This window comes from Hipposideros armiger, unplaced genomic scaffold, assembly GCF_001890085.2.
Source record: "Hipposideros armiger isolate ML-2016 unplaced genomic scaffold, ASM189008v1 scaffold_35, whole genome shotgun sequence".
Classification (NCBI taxonomy): domain Eukaryota; kingdom Metazoa; phylum Chordata; class Mammalia; order Chiroptera; family Hipposideridae; genus Hipposideros; species Hipposideros armiger.
Genome location: NW_017731385.1, coordinates 5,486,400 through 5,494,657, shown reverse-complemented (window position 1 = coordinate 5,494,657; position 8,258 = coordinate 5,486,400).

The window sequence follows — 8,258 nt, the reverse complement described above, 5'->3', positions numbered from 1 at the left end:
CTGCCCCAAGACCCCCTGCCGTGTGTGCTTCTGGCCTCAGCGGTGGCCAGGGCCATGGTGTCTGGTGTCTTGGTGAGGCCTGCACGGCCGGAGCCAACCAAGGACTCAGTGAACACGAGGGCGTTTCTTGTGGGGCTGCCCACCCTCTAGTGTGGGGAGAACGTTCTAGAGAGGTGAGCCCTCCCTCCGTCTCCTGACCTCCATCGCTAACCAGTTATTCTTGTCCTCAGATGCTGGGAACTATGGATGTGCGTGGACATCCCAGGGTTTGCCCACTTACTCGGCCAGGCCTGGCCCCCCCAGTGCTAGAGGCACGAGCGTGTCATTGTCCCAGCCAGCGGAGGAGTCAGTGCCTTTGAGGCCCAGCGTGGCCTGGCTCAGCCACACAAATGTGGTGTTTAAATATTTATTTTTAGTGGCCGCTGGTTAAATAAACAGCAGCCTTCATTTTGGTGGGGGCAACCCTGAAAAGTAAAAATATATCACTTCGGTGCCTTGTCAGGGTACTACCAGCCCCTGCTGGGTGGACCCTGGGCCCGGTGCCCCGAATGTCCTGGGCAAGAGAGAGGCCAGTGACTCGAGGGCCCTGCGGGGAGCCAGGCTGGCGGCTGACCACGCTCTCACTGAGAAGACCACAGCCCTACTCTCTCTGGCCTTCCGGGCCCGGCCCGTGCCAGCTCACCCGCCTCACGCCAGGCCCTTCTGAGGCTGGCAGGCTATTGGCCAGGACTGCTGGGCCTGGGTCTCATGTGGCGTTTGCTGACGTCTCTGAGCCCAGCTCAGGGCAGGGGCTCCTGGCTGTCCTGGGAGGTACACAGACTGTTGGCCCCGGGGTGACTGCCAGCACCAGCTCTCACTCAGTTCACCTGCTAGGACCCTTCCGCTTGTCGCCAACCTAAGGTGGCCCTGCAGGTGAAGGGTGATCGAGTTCCTTCATGCTAGTGTTGGAGGGCGTGGGTGAGGCTGTGGATTTGGTGTGGATTTGAGAGGGTCGGGTGGTGGGATGTTTGCCCCACAGCAGAAGGGGCAGCTGGCCCAGGTGGGTCTTGGGGCCCCTACCTCAACATCCCCAGCCAAACCCTGTGCTATCCTGCTTGACAGGGGCCTGGGGTATCCCCACTGGAGAAGGGCTTTTCAGGGCACATGGCCGTGCTGCCCCAGGGGGTCTGAGTAAAGCAGGCCTGCCTTAGGAAAAGGGTGACGTCTGGGAAAGAGAGACCACCTAAGCTTTACTGGGCTTCTGCTTTTCAGATGTGAAAACTGCCATCAAGTCGGAAACACCAAGTCCCTTTCCCCAGGTTACGGCTGTTAAAGGAATGTGGGTTCAAACCCAGAATTGTCTGCCTTTTGGGGGCTGCCCTCTTTGGGGCTATCTCCTGTTAAATTTGCTTACTGGTGATTGACACCTCAGGGGCAATTGATTATTTTATCACAGCGTTTCTCAAACTCAAATAATGTAGGGGAACATTCTCTTGGTTCCCGAGTGTTGACTTAAATTATTTTTTTTATAATGTGACTTAAATACATAAAAGCATGAAAGCGGCCATAACTCCCTTCTGTCTACCTGTTATAGACATACCACCAAGATCATCTGTACATTAAATGTGAACCAAACAACAAGAAGAAAGAGATTTCAAGAGACCACGTTGACCTCTGAGGGGTGTGTGATCGCGTTGCTGAAGTGAGTCCCCGTCTGCTGTAAGGGGTGACTGCTTCAGTGTGGGTTCCCTTGGGCCCAGCCCACTGGACCTGCGGGGTCGCCCCCATGGTCTGTACTTGAGCTATGAGGTCTCTTTGGTGCACATCATGTGTCCCCCTCTAGGAGGGGACACCAGGGTATTCACTCCTTGGACCCTAGCCTTAGGACGGGACACGGGGGTGAAGTTATGGTCTGTGTCTTGTCATTGAGAAGAGCCCCAAAGACATGGGACACAGGCTAGGGAATCCTTGGGGCAGGGCTGGGGCAAGGGACATCAGGGCCCAGCATGGATGGGGTGTCCGGGTGTAGAGCAGGGGAGAAGCTGGGAGCTCTTTTGCCCAGGGTGGAGGTGGTGGGGAAATCTCACAGCCTCCCACCTCCAGCCACGTGTGAGTGACATCAGAATGGCATTCCTGTCCTTCGTCCCAGGGAGGGAGTTTTGCCCTTGGAAGGGCAGCCCTGAAGCCCTGCAGGTTTCTATTGGCTGCTGCCTGGCTCGGGCCCCTCAGAGCTGGGCCACTTGTGTCACTGGCTGCTATTGGCCTTGGAGGTCCTGCCAGACGCTTACTGCCCCTGACCAGCCCTTGGGCCCCCAAGAATGAAGGTCAGGGCAGTCGGGCACCCAGGCCCCAAGAAATGCCTACCAGACCAGACCAGGAAGGGTTCCCTACCCCAACCTGAGAAAGATCGACAGGTCAGGAACGCTAACCCCACCTCTTGTGGCTGACTGACAGATCTGAATCCCACATAGCGGGAAAGAGCTGGTTCTGTCTCGCTCTTGGTCACCTCGTCCAGCTTTCCCTGAGTGAATGGGGCTGATGAGAAAGGTGAGGCCCTTTGTCTCTCGGCTCTTCCGTTCAGAGCCTCTCCACTCGCTAGCTGATTGTCCTTGGGTTTGTCAACTGACCCTTCTGGGCAAGTTTCCTAATCTGTGAAATGGGTTCGTGTGTGGATTCCATGAGGTAATAAAGTGGATCTTTTGCATTAGATCCTAGCTCACTTTCATACAGCTATAACATGTGTCCATGCGTATGTGCATGTGTGTAGATGTATGTACACCCACATGTAGGCATATGTGCATGTATAGACACATGCACATGCACGTGTACATATGTGCGTTGATGTGTGTGCACACATGTAAATATGTGTATAGGTGTACAGGCATGCACATGTATGGGTGTATGTGCATACATATGCATGCATGTGGCTGTGTGTAGACACACACATACACATGTGTGTAGTATGGATATTATTCCATTGACAACTAAAACAACAGCAACAGTAATAACCACAAACTTCTCTCCAGGCACCTGGGCACCAGGATGTGCCTCACTAGGAGACCGAAGTCATGTGACCTGATAGGAAACAAGGTGGAGTGAAATGCATTATGGATGGAAGGGCTCTAGCAGTAACTAGAGTTAGTTACTCTAGCAGTAACTAGAGTGTGTTACTTTGTTCTTGGTTTCATCCAGGAAAGCAGGAAGCAGAGCAACGCTGCAGCTTTAGGAGGTGAATCTTGGTTCAGGCGATGGCACACCTCAGTCAGGAGGTCCCATATGCTGGTGGCCCTCAGCCGGTCACTCCACTTCTCTCAGCCTCCATTCCTAGGAGTGGGCCCCCACTGTAAGCTATGGCCACATGGAAGCCCTTTGCAGGGATTGCAAGCAGGGCCAACTTATGTGAGGCCTTGGATCTCTTTTGGAAGTAGATGATGTATAAATGATTAATAAAGGAGATGAAAAGTATCATATTAGACGTTCACACCCAGAACCATCCTGGTTGGCACAGTGAGCTCCCGTGTGTCCTGAACCCGCCCCCCTGGTTCTCTGCATCATGAGAGTTGCCACAGCATTTACATTCCCAGGAAAGACTGCCTTCAGACCCCCAGGGCTGGGTGGAGACCTTGCCGTGGGAGCAGAGGGGCTGTCCTACAGGCTTGCTAAGCTGGCAGGATGTACATTTCTAGCTCCCCTCATGAGCTAGACATGAGGGGGAGTCCTGTCTGTGAGAAGGCCAAGATGGAGAGATGAAGCAAGAGATGCTGGATCGAGCCATGCCTGAAGCTGCTTCCTCAGACACCTCAGTTACATTACCCTGTAAGTTCCCTCCCTTTCCCTCATCCCCTGCTTCTTTTTCTTCTTCTTCTTTTTTTTTTTTTTTAGGATTTTATTGGGGAACAGTGTGTTTCTCCAGGACCCATCAGCTCCAAGTCAAGTAGTTATTTCAATCTAGTTGTGGAGGGTGCAGCTCCTTGGCCCATGTGGGGATCGAACCGGCAACCTTGGTGTTATGAGCCTGCGCTCTAACCAAACTAAGCTAACTGGCCACCCTCCTCATCCCCTTCTTATAGCAGGGGGTTTTCAGCTGAAAGTCTTGAGCACAAGAACCACGATAGAGTAGGAGGCAGGTGGACCAGTTTATCTGTTCACCCATAGGCAACCATTGTGCCAGGCCCTGGGATGAGTGCTGGGGGCACAGGATGCATTACACCCTCAGTTAGGGTCGCAGTTGGCTGAGAGGGCAGCCATGAGACAAAGTCACGCTGCCCTGTGCTGAATGTTGGAGAGTTGGGGGTGGGGGCGCAAAGTGAGGAGGGAGGGCATCCTAGGGAAAGTGACGTCCCAGGGAAGGTGACGTGTGCCTTGAACTTGAGGGAAGGACAGGGTTTTGCTAGAGAGAGAAGAGGACATGTGAGCACAGCCAAGCAGCTGACAGAACATGGAGTGTGTGAAGAAACTACCAGCACGGAAGGAGCTGGCAGCCTGGCATTGCCGGTGCTGGGGGAGGGCGGGAGTGGTGGGGGAGACAGCTGCGGCCCCCACCCCGGCTCCCGCGGGGGCCCACGGCCAGCCCTGCTGACTCTGCCCCTGCCTGGATTGTTGGTAGGCAGAGACTGAAGGGAAACTTTGGAAGACACGCATGGTTGAGAACACCAGGGAAGGGGAGGGCGGGGAATAGAGCCATTTTCTTTCCAGCTCCAAATTGTAAAGAAACGACTTTCCTCCTGCACGAGTTGGATTTCCTGCAGCTGGAAAAAAAATACACCGATGCCATGTTTTATGACGCCTCTCCTGGGCTGACGGGGCCAGAATGGCTTGGTGTGCTCGCAGATGACCCAACTGCCCTTCATAGCACAGTGACTGTCCCCTTGGCCTGGCCCTGGGCCCTGGGCCCTCACATCGAGGCTGGGGAAACTTGGCTCCACGGCCAGCTTTCAAAATAAAGTGGTTTTTTATTTCATATTCACCAAAGAAGTTACAAAATATAATTGGGGTTGCTGCTTCTCATATTATTTATGCAATTCTCCCCCCCCCATCCCCTTTCCCCAAAGCAATTCACAAAGGGGTCTTTGTTCTCTGCAAGTTCAAAGTCAGCTCTTCCAACGGGAAACGGACTGGCGATTACAAGGAGGAGGCTGAGTTTTACTGGCTGTCAGACCAGAAATATGGGATGCATCAGGGTCTGGGCAGGAGCGGCTAGAGTGCGGTTTGCAGGCTGCAGAAGTCGGTGTGAATGGATTTCCAGTGTGAGATGTGGGTGGGAGGTGGCAGAGGGTGTGGGGGGCAGCCCGCTGTGCCTCCTCTCTGCTGGGTGGCCTCGGTTTCCTCACCCATAGAACAGGGTGTCCGTACACCGGACTAAATCAGAGGGTTTCATTCCATTCCTCAGAGCCCAGGGGCTCCGCGGAGGGTCTCAGAGCCTCTCAGGGTGGACAGGGCTTGGGGCACCCACACCCACTCCTGCTTGCCTTTCTGACGGTTTGATTGAATGAAAGCAGCTATTTCTGCAACAGCTTCCACGGTAATGGAAAGGCCACCAGCGAGGTGGCAGGTGATCTCTACAATCCCGGTCCTTGTCCACCCCAGGCAGGATGCAGTGTGGGAGGCAGGGGCTCAGCAGGCCATCAGGGAGGTGCCATGATTCTCCCCATTTTACAGCTGGGGACACTGAGTTTCACAAAGCCAGGGGCATTAGGATCGGGGCTGAGGGTCACGCAGGGTCTGCTGGCTCCAGGCCCGGAGCCCTTTGCTTCATGATACAGGAGCTCACGTTTCGCACTGCATCACGGGGAGCTGGCTCTATGCCAGGCACTTTATCTACATCAACTCATTCAGTCCTCACGCCATATCTGGACTGTGGGTATTGACCCATTTTGCAGCTAGAAACTGAGGGTTAGAGAGGTGAAGTAACTTGTGCAGGGTGAGCTAAGATTAAAACTCAGGCCTGCTTGACCCCAAAAGTCTCACCCATTCCACCCCTGTGGGGCTCTGCTGCCTTCGTGTGTGGCCTCCCCTGAAGTTCTTCTTGGCTGTACATAAGCGTCCCCTGGAGGGCTTACAAAACAGGCCCATGTCTGGACTCCAGCCCCAAAGACTCTATTCTACTGGCTGGGGTGCGGCCTGGGTGTCAGGGGTTCTCAGAGCTCCCCAGGCCCTTCCACCGGCAGCCCAGCTGAGAAGCATCTCTGCGAAGGCCCCTGGGCCTCCTGCCTCAGTGCCCAGTGCCCACTTCTCCAGCGCAGTCAGCCCCTGCTGCGGGCCCTGGCTTCGGGGAGGAAGTAACTGAATCCCAAGTAACTGAGATGCTGTCCCTCTGCCGTTTTTGCTGTCGGCACATTTTTATTCTGATCATTATGGGCATGATTTGTTCCATTTAGCAAAGCTGTGCAATTCCTAGGACAATTTGATGACACATGGGGACACTAGGATGGAACTTGTCAAAATAGGATGACCTCAGGAAAGTTACAGCATCAGGTGATCCCCTGAGAAATGTAAATGTAACGAGAGAGGAGGCGGGACCCCCAAGGACAGCTGAGACGGGCTTGAGGGGGTTGTGATGCGGGATGGGGACTGAGCCAGGATGGAAGGTTCTGGAAGGCAGCAGGCTGCATTCTAGGCAGGCACAAGGGGACACTAAAGTCAGAGGTAGGCAGTATGCCCAGAGGAAATCCCTGGGGAGGCCGGACACGAGAGGAGCCTTGCACGTTACATTGGGGAGCTGGAGTTTTAGACTGCGAGTAAAAGACCCAGCAAATGACCAGGTACAGTCCCAAGGTTAGAAAAGGCCTATGGGAGCCGGTTTTCATACACAGCCATGTCTTTCAGCATCTGTGGGCGGGTTGGACGCGGGCTGGCCGCCTCCGGGCACCCATGGGAGCTGCTTGGGGGCCCTGGAGCAGCTGCTGCCCAGCCTGGAGCCTCTCTCACAGCTCCGGATGTCCCCAAGCTGTTCCTGCCGGCCCTGGCTATCATTCAGAGATCTCAGCCAGGACCAAAGACAGCCAGCCACCAAATGCGTGTCCCTGGGGCCACAGCACCTGGCCAGCCTGGCCCACATGGTGGTGCCTTTGTTCCGTGCTGGCACCTCCCCGGCGGTGTGAAAGGCTGCTTCCTGAGCGCTGCAGGTGATTCAGAGCGACGGGCTCCCTGGGGACCAGGGTAGAGATAAGGCCTTCCAATGCCACGGCTTTTCGAGAGAGTTAGTGATAGGGGTTATTTTTGTGAGAGGAATTTTGAAGAGTTCTGGTAAAAAAGAAAGAAAAGGAAGGGAAGAAGAGAGGGAGGGAAGAAGGAAAGGAGGGAAAGGAAAAGAGAGAGAGAAACAAAGTTGGTGAGAACCCCCCAAGCGTCTGCACATCCCTGATTTCCCAACATCCTTTTTGGCTCTTTCACGAAGCAATCCCCTTGTTCCCACCAATACTATTTTCTTGGACTACTAGTGCCTGGACTCCCGGCTTCCCCTAAAAATAACGCATAAACAATGTCACAATGTCACGAAGACAATAAGTGACTCTTCAACATGTCTATTATTGTTGTCCTCATGTCGTGTGTGCATGAAATGTCACAAGAAGGAGAAAAGGCAGCCACCAGGCTGGCATCCCCGTGCTCCTGTCACCACTTGGTACTTTTCCTCTGGTGACCTCAAGCACACACATCAGGTAGCACCTTACTGTCTCGAGTCGCCGGACACGTACAGTCGTGACTGACGCTGCAGTGAGCATCTCTATGCAGACGACCTTTTCTATTCTTTTGGAATATTTCCGTATGATGAATGTCTTAGACTGGAATGATTGGCTAAGATAGATGAGGCATTCTCAGGGCTTCTTAAGCACAATGCCACGTGGCTTCTCCCCAGCTCCTCAGGTGATCTGTCCCCGAGGGTGAGAACCGTCATATAAGAGGCTGTCTACACTCCCTGTCTCTCTCTCCCAACCATCTCCCCTCATGGCTTCCATGGTCCCCTCTGACTTTTATTTTGTCAAGTGTTGCGTTCCCTCAACAGCCTTTTGTCCCCGTGGCAGTTCACTGAATACTGGAATATAAACAAACGCCCCAAAGGCCTCCTCTGAATTGGCTCAGCTCCCTGGAACCCACACAGATGGCGCACCCACATCCCTCCAGGTATGGTGATGCTTCCGCAAAGGCCTCCTGCTCTGGGAGAAATGAAGTTTCTTTCATCTCCCAGGTGGGGAAGTGAGAGCCCAGCTGCAGGGTGTGCAACTCCTGCACCTATGGGGGTGGGGGAGGGGGCCGCTGCGGCATCTGGGCCAGCGCGGGGG